We start from the raw sequence: 19029 nt of genomic DNA on the forward strand, positions 1-19029 counted from the left end.
CACTTTGATGTTTATGTATTGTTGGAGCCTGGGTCAAGTTTCTATTATATGACCCCATTAGTTGCAGTAAATTTTGAAATAAGTCCCGAAAACATTACTGAGCTTTTCCTAATCTCTACTCCAGTAGGGGAGTCAGTTATTGCTAAGCAAGTGTATAAAAAATGTCCTATTATTGTTCTTCATAGAGTCATACTTACGGATTAGATAGAGTTGGATATGGTGGATTTTGATGTGATTCTGGGTATGGACTGGCTTCACTCTTGTTATGCATCTTAGACTGTCGTACCCGTGTAGTCAAGTTTCAGTTTCCTGATGAATCAATTTTCGAATGGTCCAGGAGTTCAGTATCTCCCAAAAGTCATTTTATCTCCTATATCAAAGCCAGAAAGCTTATATCCAAAGGTTGCATCTATCACCTAGTTAGATTTAAAGACACTACATTTGAGGCTCTAAATATTCAGTCAGTCGACATTGCTAATGAGTTTTCTGATATTTTTCTGGAAGATCTCCTAGGGGTACCTCCCGATAGAGAGATAGAGTTCAGGATTGACCTTCTCCCAACACACAACCTATTTATATTCCTCCCTACCATATGGCACCTGCAGAGCTAAAGGATTTGAAAGAGCAACTCAAAGATCTTCTAGATAAAGATTTCATAAGGCCCAGTGTATCTCCTTGGGGCACACCTGTCCTATTCGTGCGAAAAAAAGATGGTTCTTTGTGTATGTACATTAACTATCATCAGCTTAATAAGGTCACAGTCAAGAATAAGTATCCTCTTCCAAAAATAGATGACTTGTTTGATCAATTGCAAGGTGTAAGTTATTACTCTAAGATAGACCTTAGATTCGGCTATCACCAACTTAAAGTAAGGGAATGTGATATTCTAAAAATAGCCTTCCGAACCCGTTATGGTTATTTTGAGTTTCTAGTCATGTCTTTTGGGCTAACTAATGGTCTAGCAGCTTTCATGGATCTTATGAATCGAGTATTCAAGCAGCATCTTGATATGTTTGTCATAGTGTTCATAGATGATATCCTTGTTTACTCCCGTACTGAGGATGACCATGCAAATCATCTTAGAATTATCCTACAGACTCTTAGAGATCATCAATTATTCACCAAATTCAGTAAGTATGAGTTTTGGCTAAGGCTTGTAGCTTTTCTGGGTCATATTATTTCATTCGAAGGCATTAGAGTTGATCCCCAAAAGATAGAAGCTATAAGAAATTGGCCTAGATCTATCTCTCCATCTGACATTAGGAGTTTCTTGGGTATAACTGGCTATTACCATCATTTTGTTGAAGGTTTCTCTACTATTGCATCTCCCATAACTCGGTTGACCTGAAAGAAAGTTAAGTTTCTTTAGTCTGATTCTTGTGAGAAGAGTTTCCAGGAGTTGAAGACTCGACTTACTTCAGCCCCTGTGTTGACTTTGCCTAATGGTACAGATGGTTTTGTGGTGTATTGTGATGTATCTAGAGTTGGTTTGGGTTGTGTGTTGATGCATAGAGGTAAGGTTATAGCCTATGCCTCTAGATTATTGAAGCCCCATGAAAAGAATTACCCAACCCATGATCTTGAGTTAGGTGCTATGGTCTTTGCTTTGAAAATTTAGAGACACTATCTTTATGGTGTTCATGTTGACGTGTTTACTGATCACAAAAGCCTGCAGTATGTATTTTATCAGAGAGAGTTGAATCTTAGATAGAGAAAGTGGTTAGAAGATTATGATATGAGTGTGTTTTATCATCCGGGCAACGCCAATATAGTGGCAGATGCCCTTAGCAGGTTGTCTATGGGCAGTGTTGCTCATGTGGAGAAGGGTAAGGAAGAGTTAGCTTGTGATGTGCATCATTTGGTTAGATTGGGTGTTGGATTGCTTGATTCCGCTGAAGGGAATACTTTAGTACAGAGTAGTTTCGAATCCTCTTTAGTTTCGGAAGTGAAGGAGAAGGAAGACTTAGATGCGAGTTTGGTCAGACTGAAGGAGTCAGTTAAGGACCAAAAGGTAGAAGGTTTCTCCCAAGGGAGAGATGGTGTGTTGAGATTGCAGGGTAGATTGTGTGTTCCTTGTGTTGACGATCTAAGGCAGAGGATTATGGCTAAAGCACATGGCACATGATATTCTATTCATCCCTGTTCTACCAAGATGTACCACGACTTGCGAGAAATTTTTTGGTGGAGTGGCATGAAGAAGGATATAGCAGGGTTTGTGGTAAAGTGTGCAACTTGCCAACAGGTTAAGGTAGAGCACCAAAGACCTAATGATGTGATGCAAGAGCTTAGTATACCCACTTAGAAGTGGGAAGAGACAAATATGGATTTTTTGACTGGTTTACCTCTTCCACGTCGTCATCATGATTCTATTTGGGTGGTTGTAGACAAGATGACTAAGTCAATACATTTCTTGCCTGTGCATACATCTTACACAATGGAGGACTATGGTAGATTGTACATCCGGGAGTTAGTTAAATTGCATGGATTTCCCTTGTCTATCATCTCAGATAGGGGTACTCAGTTCACTTCTCAGTTTTGAGAGATTTTCCGAAGGGTCTTGGTACTCAAGTGCACCTTAGTTTTGCTTTTCATCCGCAGACAGATGGTCAGGCTAAGAGGACCATCCAAACTTTGGAGGATATGTTGAGGGAATGTGCTCTTGATTTCAAAGGTAGTTGGGATGAGCATTTGCCATTAATTGAATTTGCATATAAAAATAGTTATCATACTAGCATTCAAATGGCCCCATTTGAGGCTTTGTATGAGAGGAGATGTAGATCACGCATAGGTCGATTTGAAGTGGGTGAGGCCATTTTGGTTGGGCCAACACAGTGTTTGAGGCTATGGAGAAAGTTAAGTTGATTAGAGAAAAGTTAAAAATAGCCCAGAGTCACCAGAAGTCCTATGCAGATGTGCGAAGAAGAGATCTTAAGTTTGAAGTGGGTGATTTAGTGTACCTGAAGATTTCACCCATGAAAGGGGTAAAAAGGTTTGGGAAAAAGGGAAAGCTTAGTCCCCGTTATGTTGGCCCTTATAGAGTTTTGAGTCGTGTTGGGAAAATGGCTTATGAGATTGAGTTGCCCGTAGACTTGTCAGCTGTTCATCCTACCTTTCACGTCTCCATGCTTAAAAAGAACATTGGTGATTCTGTTGTAGTAGATCCTTCAGTTAGTGCAGACATTCAGACTATCCTTTCATTTGAAGAGATTCCAATTGAGATTCTAGACCACCAGATCCGTAGACTAGGGAACAAAGAAGTTACCTTGGTCAAAGTGTTGTGGAAAAACCAGTCAGTTGAGGGTGGTACATAGGAAGTTGAGGTAGATATGCGAGCCCATTACCCGCACCTCTTCTCCGCAAGTTTAGATCAAACCGAAGGTACCAATTTTTCTAAATTCAGCCCCTCTCTAACCAAAGTTGCAGCTATATAGCTATTCTTACTATAAGATTTTGCATTCTCTGAATTATTCAAGAGTTTAGAATAATGTAGAGTCAGTTTAGCAAGTTGTTTCAGCTGTGAATACTCAATTTCCTCCGTACTCTTAGCTTGACTAGCGACATTCGAGGACGAATGTTTCCAAGGGGGAGATATTGTAATACCCCAAACTTTCTTTAAGTCTAATGTCGTCTCTAGAAGACTAAGGGATAAATTCCAAAGTGAGTAAGGTTTAAATCATATAGAATTTTCCTAATTTTTGAATTTGTATCGCATGGGAAATTGAATTAGCTTTCCAACGATATAAGATTTGCCTAAATTTGATAACCGAGCAAGAAGTTATGGCTAATTTAAGTTCTGGTCGTAAAACACCATCATTTTAGTGTTTAGCGCGTCGTGGAGAGGGTTTATTTATCAATTGTAAAATTCCAGTGGGACTCCGCAATGGTGGAATATCGCAGTGACCCCCAGTTTCCCATTTGGTAATTTCCAGTGAACCACCACAATAGTGGCGCATCCGCAATAGTGGCGCATCGCAGTGGCCCATAAAATTGGATTTCCAGTTATATTTTTCCAGTGTCGTTAAGGGTTAAAAGGGGGGTATTTTGGGCAATTACCCCACCCCTAATTCGTCCAAAACATAAAATCAATAATATTACAAAGCTCTTTATGCCCTAAATCCTCTTTCTCTTCAAAACAAAAACCCTAAGCATCCAAATCCTCTTTCAAGAATCTCTAGAGTTCACCATAGTTTTTCTAAATTGAGTCAAGATTCAAGGTTCCCAAGTCAAAGTATTCAAGGACCCTCATTCAGGAGTACGAAAAAGAGTCTCAAGCAAGCTTATTCTTCTAAGTTCAAAATTCAAGGTATGTGGGGTTTGAACTAGAACACTCCTTCCATTCTTGTGCCCAAAGTTTTGGTTTTTCTTAAAGATTTTAATATTTTCAAGTTGAACTATGCCTAATTTTCTATATTTCAAGTTTATGAGATTTTTAAATTGTTCAAGTCTTGATTTGCATGATTATCTTATTTAATTATGATTTAAATTGAGAATTCATGTTATAAATTGCACCTTCCTATATTGATATCATAGTTTCAAGAATTTTCAAGATTGTTGTCATGAATTGAGCCTTATTGTGAGATTGTAGTTCTTTGAGGATGAATTATTGATACTCTTTAAAGTGTTTCAAGAAGTGTACTTATATTTCCATGTTATTGAGATTTTAAAGCTTTGATGATAAGTCTACCAAGATTTCAAGAAAAGAATTGGCTTTTATCCCAAGCTAAGAAAGAAATCCACACCATTTTGATTTAAGTTAAAAGGGAACTCCCATTGAGTACTTCTGAACTATTTAAGGTGGATTTTATTAAAGTTTTGAGCTTAAGTAAGGGATTATTACTTAGCACTGAGTTGGGCTTGATTCCGAGGTCTCATGCCCCAGAATTACGAGCCACCGTAGGATTTGATTTACCCCAAGTGGGTTAAGCTAGTGATCACTAAAAGTAAAGGTTCTACTCTGATGGCAAGGATAGAACATCTCTCCCCAACGTGGGCAAGTCGTTGGACTCCATGTAGCTCACATAGTTTATGTCGGTTATAAGAAACTCCCAAGTTTTCCAGAGTCCCGAGTCTTAAAGTCCCTAAAGTCCCAAGTTCTTAAGTTTTAAAGGGGTTTTACTCTTCTTAAGATAAGCATGAGTTTGAAAGTATATGTATTTTGAAAGCTATGATCCTAAGATTTCTAAGGTTCTCAAGTGTCATAACTTTTAAGTCCCAAAGAAGTTCTTTGTTTTCATAAGACTAAAGCGTATGTCCTAAAGTTGATGTTTTAAGATTCCATCTAGTTTACAAATTTGAGAACAAAGAAAGAATACAAATTTAGAATAAAGTGTAATGACTCATGTGATCTGTATTACATGTTTTCTAGTCATGATTTATGAGAGTTTTATTCAAGCTATGTGAATCACCTATAATAGCATGCATGTTTTCCTATACAGATTTATGATATTGATTATTTAATTGCATATACCCCCATATACTCAGTACATTCTCAAAGTATTGATCTACATACTCGTCTATGTGCTATATTTCCTCATAATGTAGGTTCAGGTGCTCAGTCCCAGCAACGTCAGCGATCCCGAGTACCTTTATCTATATCTCCACAGTGGTGAGTCCTCATGGTTCGAGGACCTATTATCCAGACATTTAGTTTTATTAGTAGTTGTTTTACTTTTTTTCATTGGAGTATGAGTCAGTTGGGGATCTCTCCTAATGGCTCTCTAGTTTCTTGAGTAGTGAGGCTTTGTCAGACTAGATCATCAGTATGTTTAGACTTCCAATATTTTGACTATTCAGACAAGTAATTCTCCGTATTTCTGTTGGACATGATATGACATGTCTCGTTAATTTTCTCTCATTATCTTGAAGTAAGTATTTAGAAGTAGTAGCAGGCTCAAAGGGTTAGCTTGGGCTACTTGTAGCCTTAAGCATCGTGTGATGACTTAGGACCCATTTTCGGGGAGTTGTAGAATTTTGTTGTTTATGCTCGCAATGAAACTTTTCAAAACTAAAAACACCCATATATATGTGGCTATAATTCAATTCAATTCTACGAAAGGATTTAAAGACAACATATACTTTCACCAAAACAAACATGTTGTTTAAAGAAACAAAAGAACCCCTTTTATTTGTTTGTAAACGTGATTATGTATCTTTATAACTTGTCAAACAAATAAAACCTTGGCCTGTGGAGTTTAGGATAGTCCCACATACCTTAAGTTTCTTAACTTGGAAGATGAAACCCTAATCTTGGCACTTTCTTGTGATCCTTGAACTTGAAAAACTTGAATTCTAGGTTACTTTTGAAAAAAGGATTGAATTTTTTGTTCTTGAATAGAAAAGACATAATTAACCCTCAAGTAATTAAATATGCAACTGGATTGCAGTTTATATGCTCACCGCGATGCGGTGAAGGTGCCATCACTATAAACACCGCAATACGATACTAACGCGGTGAACTGCTGGAATCGAGATCCAAACGTGCCCCAATACTCATCTGAAAATCCAAAACCTCTATGAGATATGTTGCTTACACCTCTAAACTTGAATTAGCTCAAAAACTAATGCCTCGGGGTCGGAAAGCTAATTTAAAAATCCTCGAAGTTAAAAGGCTTAAAAATGACTAAGTCCCCAACACTTTGAGAAATTTTCAGGCCTTAAACCCTCCCATGCATGCAACTAAAAGCTTAGACAAGCCAAAAATAATACGGGGTATCCCTTGGGATCATTCATCCCCAAATGATGGCTTGAAACACAACAAACATGGTTTCAAGCACTACATAGAAGGAAAAAAGTAGGATAATATTTATACCTTTCATATCATCGTCTACGGTTTCAAAGAGGGTTGGGTATCTCGTACGCATGTCATTCTCCTATTTCCAAGTATCTTCCTCAGCTTTATGATTCTTCCATAATACCTTAGCTGAAGCTATCTCCTTACTTCTCAACTTTCGCACTTGGCGATCTAAAATAGCAATAGGTTCTTCTTCATATGGCAGTATGTCATTTACATTAATTTCTTCCATAGGAAACACAAGAGAATGATCTCTAATACAATTATTTTGTATGGATACATGAAATACAGGATGACTAGTAGCCAGACTCACTGGCAAATCTAACTCATAATAAACTCCACTGATCCTTCTCGTAATCTGGTACGATCCTATATAAAGAGGATTGAGTTTCCTTTTATTTTTGAATCGCATGAATTCCTTCATAGGGGAGACTTTTAGAAATACCTAATCATCAACCTCAAACTCCAACTCCCTTCTTCTAACATCAGCATAGGACTTTTGGCGGTTTTGAGCCATCTTAAGTCGCTCCCTTATGATTTTTAGTCTCCATCGCCTGATGAAAAAGGTCAGGCCTAAACAAATGGTTTTTGCCCACTTCATACCACCCAATTGGTGACCGACATCTCCTCCAATAAAGAGCTTCAAAAGAAGCCATCTGGATTCTAGAGTGGTAGTTATTGTTATATGTGAATTCTATAAATGGCAAATTATCCACCCAACTACCTTTAAAGTGTATGACGCAAGCTCTCAACATATCTTCTAAGGTCTAAATGGTGCGTTTTGATTGACTATAGGTTTGAGGATGGAAGGCAGTACTAAGGTTTACCTAGGTACCCAAACACCCCTGGAAAGACCGCCGAAACTGCGAAGAGAATTGTGTATCTTGATCAGATATAATAGATACTGAAGTCCCATGTAAATGAACTATCTCTTGGATGTACAAATTAGCATAATCATCCCCCGAATAATGTATCTGCATTGGAAGAAAATGTACAAACTTGGTCATCCTGTCTACAATAACCCAAATAGAGTCATGCTGGTTTTGGGATCTTGGAAGTATTGTAATCAATTCTAAATTGATCATATCCCATTTCCATAGAGGTAAATCTATCTCTTGGGAAGTGCCTCATGGCCTCAAATATTTCACCTTAATTTGTTGACAATTCAAACACTTAGCTACGAAGTCTACAACATCTCTTTTCATGTTCTTCCACCAGTAAATCATCTTAAAATCATGATACATTTTAGTAGAGCCAGGGTGAACCACATACCAGAAAGTATGAGCTTTATCAAGAATTCTTTATCGTAACCCATCCACATTCGGTAGACATATCCTACCTTGATACCTCAAAATCCCGTTACCTCTTGTCTTAAAATCCATCACCTTTTGTCGACCAACATGTTTCTTAATCTGTATCACAATGGGATCCTTGGCCTACTTCTTCTTAGCTTCTGCACATAGGGAGGATTTAGCCACCTCGTGAACAAATACCCCTTCTTTTTCAGAATCCAGGAGTCGAACTCCTAAATTTACAAGTCGATGAATATCCTTCACCATATTCCACTTTCCTTCCTCCAAATGAGAAAGACTTCCAATTGATAATATGCTAAGGGTGTCAACCACTACATTGGCCTTGCCCGGATGATAATGCAGGCTCATATCATAATCCTTCAACAATTCCAACCACCGCCTCTGTCTGAGATTCAGTTCTTTCTGTGTAAAAACATACTGTAAACTTTTGTGATTAGGAAATATGTCAATATGCATCCCATAAATATAATGACGCCAAATCTTTAGTGCAAATACTACAGCTGCTAACTCCAAATTATGGGTGGGGTAGTTATTTTCGTGCACCTTTATTTTTCTAGATGCATAGGCCACTACCCTACCATGCTTCATAATCAAACTCCCAAGTCCCACCTAAGATGCATCATAGTACACAACAAAGCCCTCTATACCCTCAGGTAGAGTCAAAACTTGTGTGGTAGTGTAAGATCGCGCAAAATTATGTATCGAAATTCAGTTTCGTAGGCTCTTTAAAAGATCCAACACTTAGAAATTTTTTTCTAAGTGTTAAACACTTAGTTTCATTTTAAGCCTCCAAACTTTTGGGAATTTATTTGATGAACTTACTGAATTTTTCAATTTTCAAGTTGCGTTGCGATAGGGAAAGGTCATAGTACATCCTGGGTAAGTTTCAAAATTTTTGGAATGGCGTAAGGGCATGTTTGGTATTGCCAAACAAGTAGCTCAACGCGATAAGCCCACGGCGCCTGGTAATCAGGTTGATCTAGGCGGGGCGGCGGCTTGCTAGTCCGATGGACTAAGCAGGGTAGAGCCTTGCTAGACCATCGGACTAAGCTGGGTGGTGCCTTGCTAAGTTCGGTTGATTAGGCAGGGCGACGCCTTGCTAATCACCCTGGGCCAAATTTCTGCAGTCCACCTCCAACCTCTTAAGGGCAAATGGGTCATTCTCTACCATATATATACTGAAAAACATGGGATTAAGCCTCATTTACACCAAAATATACTCTCTTCTCTCAAAAACCTTTCAAGAACAAGCTAGTGTTTTTCATAGAAGATTCAAGCTCAAGAATTTCCTTCGTCAATCTTCGTAAAATCATGAACAAAGGTATGTTTAGTATTGATTCATGGATTCCTTTCGTCCATGAAACTCAATAACCCTACTTTAAGTTATGAATTATGGTATTTACATTGTGGGTTATTTGTAACCATATTGTTGATGTTGATTGATTCCAAATTTGGAATCTTTATGTGTTTTTCATGATACTATGTTAGCATACAAGTTAAAATCCATGAGTTGAGTTGTTTATGATGTGTAATTTGATGATTTCACCTATGCCCTAAGTTGTGCATGCAAGGTGTTTGATAAAATGCCTAAGAGACTAAAAGTTATGCATTTTAGCTAAATTTTTGACCTAAATGATAAATACATACTATTCCCTTATGTTCAATATGACTTCTATGATATTGTTGTGCATTATGATTGTTGATGGGACTCTCATGAAACTAGATTAATGAACTTATGACATGTTGATATATGCATTCCAATCTATGTACAAGATTATGACAACCAATTGCTTCATGATTTCCTCCAAGTAGTGTATTATGAATTGTGGATTATAGTTATGTGTAAAGAAGTGGCATGTCTTATCAGTTTCATGCTATCGAGTCCTGGGGGTACTTGTACCTGACAATTTAGCTATGTGCCTAGAGCCAGTGTCATGTTTTTATGATACTCTCAGTCAATCCATGATCATTGGACTTCAATTAGTCTTACGACTCAGGAAATCTGAGTAATCTTATGAACTCAATCTGTTAAACAGAATTCAACACCATTTAGTTAGTCAATGGAATTTAGTAAAATCAGCCCATGTTCAGTTCAGTTTAATTATGTTCAGTGTCTATTCAGATGGGAGTAGAAGTTAGCACCGAGTAAACCCAAAGATGGGAACTAACCTGTTATTGAAGGTGTGAGATTCTCAAAAACAATCCATTCATTCCAGAACTAAGTAGCCAGCGTAGGTTGATATATCATAGCCTGTTATATAAGGGTAGATGAGGTGGCTTAACCTATTATATGAGGGTCCCTATGTTATTATTAGAGTAACCTATTATATGAGGGTCACTCATATTTTATCCTTATCAGTGGCGCAGTATTGACACCCTTCCAATCAGGGTATAGATTTGACACCAACTCAGGTTTAATAGCTCATTCTGGGCATGTCAGTTAGATAACTACTTCCCACAGTCACAGTCTCAGTTTCAATAAAAGAACTCAAATAGTTCTTCATATTTTAGAAATATTGGATACGATCAAATCATACTAAAAAAATGGAACTCAGCTAGTTCCATTAGAACCAGGACGACTGTCAGATACAGTCACTCATGTTGTCAGTAAACTCATATTATCAGTATTCAAACTCAGTAATCATGTTATCGCGATTATAGTTATGATTATTATGTATTCATGCATTTATTCTCACATCCATGTTATTAGTCAGTTAGTATTTGTTTATCACTTGCATAATAGTACATTCAGTCGTACTGACACATACTTTTCTCTTACGCTATGGTATTTTACTACTATAGGTTCAGAAGCACGAGATCCAGTGCATCAGTAGCATTCCAGATTTCAGCAGTCAAAGCTAACAGTGAGTCCTCATCATTCGAGGATGTTATCATTTATTTATTTAGTTTAAGCTTTCAGTAGTCGGAGTTATTTGAGAACATGTCCCCTCAACTCCTTATTCAGACAATTTAGAGTCTTTTAGACTAGCATGTTCAGACAGTTATTTTCAGTTTTGTTTTGGTATTGATATACCCTATTTTGGATATTATGTTTTTATCAGATGTGAACCTTATGGCCTTACATCTTGTACGTATTCCAAATTTATATGATATATCATGCGATGTTCAGGTACAAATATCAATCATGGGTTAACTAGTGATCCTTTAGGATTTTTAGAACCATGTAGCATTTCGGGTACCAGATTCAAGGCATTAGAAACTTAGTATCAGAGCCTAAGGTTCAACAGTGTCCTAGGAAGTCTAAAAGTCACACCTAGTAGAGTCTTGTACATGGGTGTGTAGCGCACCATATTTATGTGCAGGAGGCTATAAGATATTTTAGGAACAATTTCCCTTCTTTCAGTATTCACATCATGCCAGTGAGCATAATTTCAAGTTAATGTTCCAGTCCAATCCTTTTCTTTTCCATTTACAGAACATGCCTCCTAAGAAAAAACTGGAAATCAGTCAGCCCCTCAGCCTGAAGATTCTTTGGGCGAACATGTTTCCCATGCAGAGTTCAGAGCTGTATTCACTACTCTTGCTCAGTCAGTTGATGCATAGAATGAATAGCTAGTAGTTTTTCTAGCCAACCCAGTGGCCAATTCAACTACAGCTAAGATTTGGGACTTTACCCTAATGAATCCTCCATCCCTTTTTAGGTCTAAGTCAGAAGAGAATCCTTAGAAATTCCTTAATCAAGTTTAAAAGGTCACAGATATCATGGGGGTTACTCTTAGTGAGAGTGCTGAGCTATCTGCATATCAGATGCAGGATGTTGCTCACACTTGGTTCAAACAGTGAAAGTTAGAGAGGTCAGTTGATGCAGGGTTAGTAAAGTGGGAGGAGTTTGTTGCTACATTCCTAGATAGATTCTTTCCCCAAGAGGTAAGAGTAGCTAAGGTGTTAGAATTTATCAACCTCAGGCAGGGCAACATGACGGTGAAAAATTATTCTCTTAAGTTTACTCAATTAGCCAGATATGCTCCTCATGTGGTTGTAGATAATAGGGCTAAGATGAGTAAGTTTATTTCTGGGGTAAATGATAGTGTGGTGAATGAGTACAGATCCACCATGTTGAATAGTGACATGACCATAGCTATACTTATGAATCATGCTTAGCAGACAAAAGAGCAGAAGATTAAGTTACTGGAGAAGTAGAATAAGAGAGTAAGGACAAGTAGTTTCAACTTTGCTTAGCCTAAGTCAGAGGGAGAAAACCTTTCTCAGTTTTATTCTAAGTCATCAGCTCAAGCTCCTTATTTAGCTAGTGCTCCAAAGCTAAAATTCAGAGACGGCAACAGAGATAGAGCGCCAGGCTTAAAGTTTCAGGGTAGTATTAGCAGTGCCCACACCTATCCACTTTGTCAGACTTGTGGTAAACACCATCAGGGCACTTACAGAACTGGCAGTGGTATTTATTTTGGATGTGGCAAGCCAAGCCACAGAGTCAGAGATTATCCTCAGTTAGGTCCATAGGGTCAGTAGAACAATTCCTCAGCTCAGTCTGTTCGCTTGAACCAGTAGGTTGCCACCTTCAGTGCTACTAGTGGGCAACGTCCAAATAGACTTTATGCTCTCCAGTACCAATAGGATCAGGAAAATTCTCCTGATGTGGTTACTGGTACGTTACAGATCTTTCATGTACATGTTTATGCTTTGCTAGATCCAGGAGCTTCTTTGTCTTTTATTACTCCTTATATAGCAGTTGATTTCGGAGTCAGTACTAAAATTCTAGTAGAGCCCTTCTCAGTCTCTACCCTAGTGGGTAAAACCATCATTGCTCGGTGGGTATATAGGAACTGCCCGATTATGATATCTCAGAAAGTCACTTCAGTAGACTTAGTCGAATTAGAGATAACTGATTTTGATGTCATTCTCAGCATGGATTGGCTTTATTCCTGCTATGCCACAGTCGACTGCAAAAACTGGCAGAATTATCCAGTTTTAGTTTCTGAATAAACCTATCCTAGAGTGGAGGGGTAGTACTTTGTCTTTCAGGGGTCAGTTTATTTCCTATCTACGGGCTAGGAAAATGATATCTGAGGGATGTGTCTATTATCTTATGCATGTTAAGGACTCTAGTTTCGAAAATTCCAGCCTTGAATCAGTCTTAGTAGTGAATGAATATTCAAATATCTTTTTCGAAGATCTTTCAGGCATTCCTCCCAAAAGGGAAATAGACTTCGACATTGATCTTCTTCCATCTACTTATCCTATATCTATTTCAACATATAGAATGGCACCTGCAAAACTCAGAGAACTGAAAGAATAGTATGAAGATCTCTTAGATAAGGGATTTATCAAACCCAGCGTATCCCCATGGGGTGCACTAGTTTTATTCGTGCGCAAAAAATAAGGTTCTCTCAGAATGTGTATAGATTACCGTCAGCTTACCAAAGTCACAATCAAGAACAAGTATCATCTTCCCAGAATCGATGGCTTGCTTAACTAACTTCAGGGTAATAGTTACTTCTCTAAGATATACCTCAGATTCGGTTATCATCAGCTCAGAGTCAGAGAATACGACATTTCAAAGATAGCTTTCCGAACTCGATATGGTCATTTCAAATTCCTAGTCATGTCCTTTGGTTTTATCAATGCCCCAGCAACTTTCATGGACTTGATGAACCATGTGTTCAAGAAGTACTTGGATATGTTCATCATAGTCTTCATCGATGACATCCTTGTCTATTCTTGCGATGAGGATGATTATGCAGAACATCTCAGGACAGTACTTCAGACTCTCAAAAATCATCAGCTATCTACCAAATTTAGTAAGTGTGAATTTTTGCCAAGGTCAGTAGTATTCCTTGGTCATATTATTTTCGGTGATGGCATTAGAGTTGATCCTCAAAAGACCAAAGCAGTAAGAAACTGGCCTCGCCCAATCTCTCCATTAGATATTAGGAGTTTCTTGGGTTTGACTAGCTATTACAGATGGTTTGTTGAGGGATTTTCTTCTATTGAATCCCCTGTGTCCATATTGACTCATAAGAAAGTCATATTTTAGTGGTCAGATTCTTGCGAGAAGAGTTTTCAGGAGTTGAAGACTCGACTTACGTCAGCTCAAGTTTTAACTCTTTCAGATGGTCCAGATGGTTTGTCGTGTATTGTGATACATCCAGAGTAGGTTTGGGTTATGTCCTCATGTTGCATGGTAAGGTCATAGCCTACGCTTCCAGACAGCTTAAGCCCTATGAGAAGAATTTTCTGACTCATGATCTTGAGTTAGCAGCTGTAGTTTTTTCGTTAAAGATTTGGAGGCATTACTTAGACGGAGTTCATGTAGATGTATTTATAGATCACAAGAGCCTTCAGTATGTCTTTTCTCAGAAAGAACTTAACCTTTATCAAAGAAGGTAGTTAGATATCCTGAAAGATTATGACATGAGTGTCCTTTATCATTCGGGCAAGGTCAATATAGTGACTGACGCTCTCAGTAGACTGTCTATGGGTAGTGTTGCTCATGTTGAGGACAGTAAGAAGAAGTTAGCTCAAGAAGTTTATTATCTTTCCCGATTAGGTGTCTGCCTAGTGGATTCAGCAGAGGGAAATTTATAATTTTAGAGTAATTCAGAATCATCTATAGTTTTTGAGGTAAAAGAAAAGTAAGATAGAGATCTCTGTCTAGTCAACTTGGAAGAGTCAGTCAGGGATAAAAAAGTAGAGGTTTTCTCCCAAGGGGGAGATGGTGTCTTTCTTTGTTAAGATCATCTCTGTGTTCCAGGTGTACATGACTTAAGGTAGTGAATTCTTGCAAAAGTGCATGGTGCGCGATACTCTATTCATCCAGGTGCCACTAAGATGTATCGTGACTTATAGGAGATCTATTGGTGGATTGGGATGAAGAGAGATATTACAGAGTTTGTGGCTAAGTGCTCTATATATCAGTAGGCTAAGATAGAGCATCAAAAGCCTAGTGGTCCCATGTAGGAGTTCACTATTCCTACTTAGAAGTGGGAAGAAATGAACATGGACTTCGTGATGGGTTTGCCTCGAACTCGTCATCAGCATGATTCAGTTTGGGTCATTGTAGATAGAGTGACCAAGTCAGCTTATTTTTTTCCAATTCATACCTCTTATTCAGCCGAGGATTATGCCAAACTCTACATCAGAGAGTTGGTCAGATTACACGATGTTTAGTTATCTATTATCTTAGACAGAGGTACCTAATTCATCTCTCACTTCTGGAAATCATTCCAAAAGGGTCTTGGTACCCAAGTTCATCTTAGTACGACCTTTCATCCTCAGATAGATGGTCAAGCAGAAAAGACCATTCAAACTTTAGAAGATATGCTGTGAGCGTGTGCAATTGATTTCAAGGGAAGTTGGGATGACTACTTGCCTTTGATTGAGTTTGCATACAACAACAACTATCATTCCAGTATTAAGATGGCTCCATTTGAAGCTCTCTATAGTAGGAGATGCAGGTATCCAGTTTGTTGGTTCGAGGTTAGTGAGGCCACAGTTATATGTCCTGACTTAGTATTCGATGCCTTAGAAAAGGTTCAGTTGATCAGAGAGAGACTTTAGGCAGCTCAGAGCCGACAGAAGTCATATGCAGATTTTCATAAAAAGGATCTAAAGTTTGAGATTGGTGATTATATTTATTTAAAAATCTCTCCCATGAAGAGGGGTGAAGAGATTTGGCAAGAAAGGAAAGCTTAGTCCCTGATATGTCGGCCCCTTAAAGATTCTCAGTCACTTCGGCAAGGTAGCTTATGAGCTCGAATTGTCTTCAGATCTAGCCTCAATCCATCCAGTCTTTCATGTCTCTTTGCTCAAGAAGTGAATAGGTGACCTAGCATTTGTAGTCCCTATTCACAGTATAGATGTTCAGAACAACCTCTCTTATGAAGTTATTTTGGTCGAAATTCTTGACTATCAGACTTGTAGACTGAGGAACAAAGAAGTCCCTCTAGTCAAAGTTCTTTGGTGGAATCAGTCCATTGAGGGAGATACTTGGGAAGCAGAAGCATACTTGTGAACTAAGTATCCTCACCTCTTCTCTGCAAACTCAGATCAAGCACAGGGTAACAGTTCTCCTTAAGCTTTTCAGTTCATGCTCAGATTTTCATTGCGAACTTGGTATCAAGTACCATTGCACATTCAGTTATGCATTCATGTATCAGTTTATTCATATAATCATGCATCATATATGCATTCTCATTTTGAGAACTCAGTTCATTATAACACTCAGTCATACATTCATGAGTCAGTTATCCATGCATCAGCTATGTATGAATTCAACTTATTAGATATACATGTTCAGTATGATATGTTCAGCTTATTAGTCATTTCAGTCATGAGATCATGTTTTAGTAGTGTATTTCTTGTACGTACTTCAGTTGATCTTTTCTCACCTCCCAGTTAGTTTCATTTAAGGATGAATGTTCCCAAGGGGGAGATATTATAAGATCCCACAAAATCATGTGTCAAAATTAAGCTTTGTAGGCTCTTTAAAAGATCCAACACTTAGAAAATTTTTGCTAAGTGTTCTACACTTAGTCTCATTTTAAGCCTCTGAACTTCAGAGATTTATTTGATGACCTTTTCGACCTCTCTTTTTCCATTTTCAAGTTGCATTGCTATAGGGCAAGGTCATAGTATATCCCGGGTGAGATTCAAAATTTTTGGAATGGCGTAATGGCATGTTTGGTATGCCAAACCAGTAGCTCAATGCGATAACCCCGCGGAACCCTAGTAATCGCCTTTCTCCAGACGGGGTCGTGCCTTGCTAGTCTGGCGGACTAAGCAGGGTGGCGCCTTGCTAATCGCCCTGGGCCAAATTCCTGCATTCCACCTCCGACCTCTTAAAGGCAAATGGGTCATTCTCCACCCATATATATTTACTCAAAAACACAGGATTAAGCCTCATTTACACTAAAATATACTCTCTTCTCTCAAAACCCTCTCAAGAACAAGCTAGGATTTTTCATAGAAGATTCAAGCTCAAGAATTTCCTCTGCCATTTTTCATAAAATCATGAACTAAGGTATGTTTAGTGTTGATTCATGGATTCCTTTCATCCATGAAACTCAAGAGCCCTACTTTAAGTTATGAATTATGGTATTTACGTTGTGGATTATCTGTAACCATGTTGTTGATGTTGATTGATTCTAAAGTTTGAATCTTATGTGTTTTTTCATGATACTGTGTTAGCATGTAAGTTAAAATCCATGAATTGAGTTGTTTATGATGTGTAATTTGATGATTTCACCTATGCCCTAAGTTGTGCATGAAAGGTGTTTGATAAAATGCCTAAGAGACTAGAAGTTATGCATTTTGGAAATTTTTTTGACCTAAATGATAAATACAAGCTATTCCCTTATGTTCAATATGACTTCAATGATATTATTGTGCATTATGATTGTTGATGAGATGCTTATGAAACTAAATTGATGAACTTAAGACATGTTGATATATGCATTCCAATCCATGTACAAGATTATGACAATCAAGTGCTTCATGATTTCCCCCAAGTAGTGTATTATGAATTGTGGATTATAGTTATGTGTCAAGAAGTGTCATGTCTTGTCAGTTTCTGCTATCGAGCCCAGGGGGCACTTGTACCTGACAATTCAGCTGTGTACCTAGAGCCAGTGTTATGTTTTCACGATACTCTCAGTCAAGCCATGATCATTAGACTTCAGTCAGTTTTCTCAGTCAAGCCATGATCATTAGACTTCAGTCAGTCTCATGACTCAGGAAATCTCAGTAATCTCATGAACTCAGTCAGATAAACAGAATTCAGTACCATTCTGTCAGTCAACGGTATTCATTAAACTTAGTCCATGTTCAGTTCAGTTAAATCATGTTCAGTATCTATTCAAATGGGAGTAGGAGTTAGCACTGAGTGAACCCAAAGATGGGAACTCACTTGTTATTGGAGGGTGTGATTCTTAGAAGCAATCCTTACGTTCCAGAAGTATGTAGCCAGCATAGGTTAAGACACCATAGCCTGTTATATAAGGGTAGATGAGGTGGCTTAACCTGTTATATGAGAGTCCCACCGTTCTCATTAGAGTAACCTATTATATGAGGGTCACTCACAGTTTTTCCTTACTAGTGGCGCTGTATTGACACCCTTCCAATAAGGGTACAGATTGGACCCTAACTCAGTTTTAATAGCTTATTCGGGGCATGCCAGTTAGGTGACTACTTCCCATAGTCACAATCTTAGTCTCTGTAAAAGAACTCAGATAGTTATTAAGATTTCACGAGTGTCAGATACAATCAACTCATACTAAAAAAATAGAACTCAGCTAGTTTCATTAGAATCAGGACTATCAGATACAATCACTCATGTTATTAGTAAACTCATGTTATCAGTATTAAGACTCAGTAATCATGTTATCATGATCGCAGTTACGGTTATTAGGTATTTATGCATGTATTCTCACATTCATGTTATTAGTCAGTTAGTATTTGTTCATACATATGAAACCTCATTCATTCAGCCTACCTTACTAGCATACCAATATATTCAGTCATACTGACTCATATATTTCTATTGCGCTATGGTGTTTTACTACCATAGGTTCAGAAACACGAGACCCAGAGTGTTAGTTGCATTCCAAATTTCAGCAGTCAAAGCTAGCAGTGAGTCCTCATCATTCGAGGATTTTATCATTTATTTTTTCAGTTTTAGCTTTCAGTAGTCAGAGTTAGTTGGGAACATGTCCCCTCAACTCCTTATTCAGACAGTTTATAGGCTTTAAGACTAGCATGTTCAGACAGTTGTTTTCAATTTTGTTTTGGTATTGATATACCCTATGTTTTTATCAGATGTGAACCTTATGGTCTTACATCTTGTACGTATTCCGCATTTATATGATATATTATGCAGTGTTCAGGTACAGATATCAGTCATGGGCTAGCTAGTGGTCCTTTGGAATTGTTAGCACCGTGTAGCATTCTGGG

Source organism: Capsicum annuum, chromosome 7, assembly GCF_002878395.1.
Source record: "Capsicum annuum cultivar UCD-10X-F1 chromosome 7, UCD10Xv1.1, whole genome shotgun sequence".
In the NCBI taxonomy this organism is placed as follows: domain Eukaryota; kingdom Viridiplantae; phylum Streptophyta; class Magnoliopsida; order Solanales; family Solanaceae; genus Capsicum; species Capsicum annuum.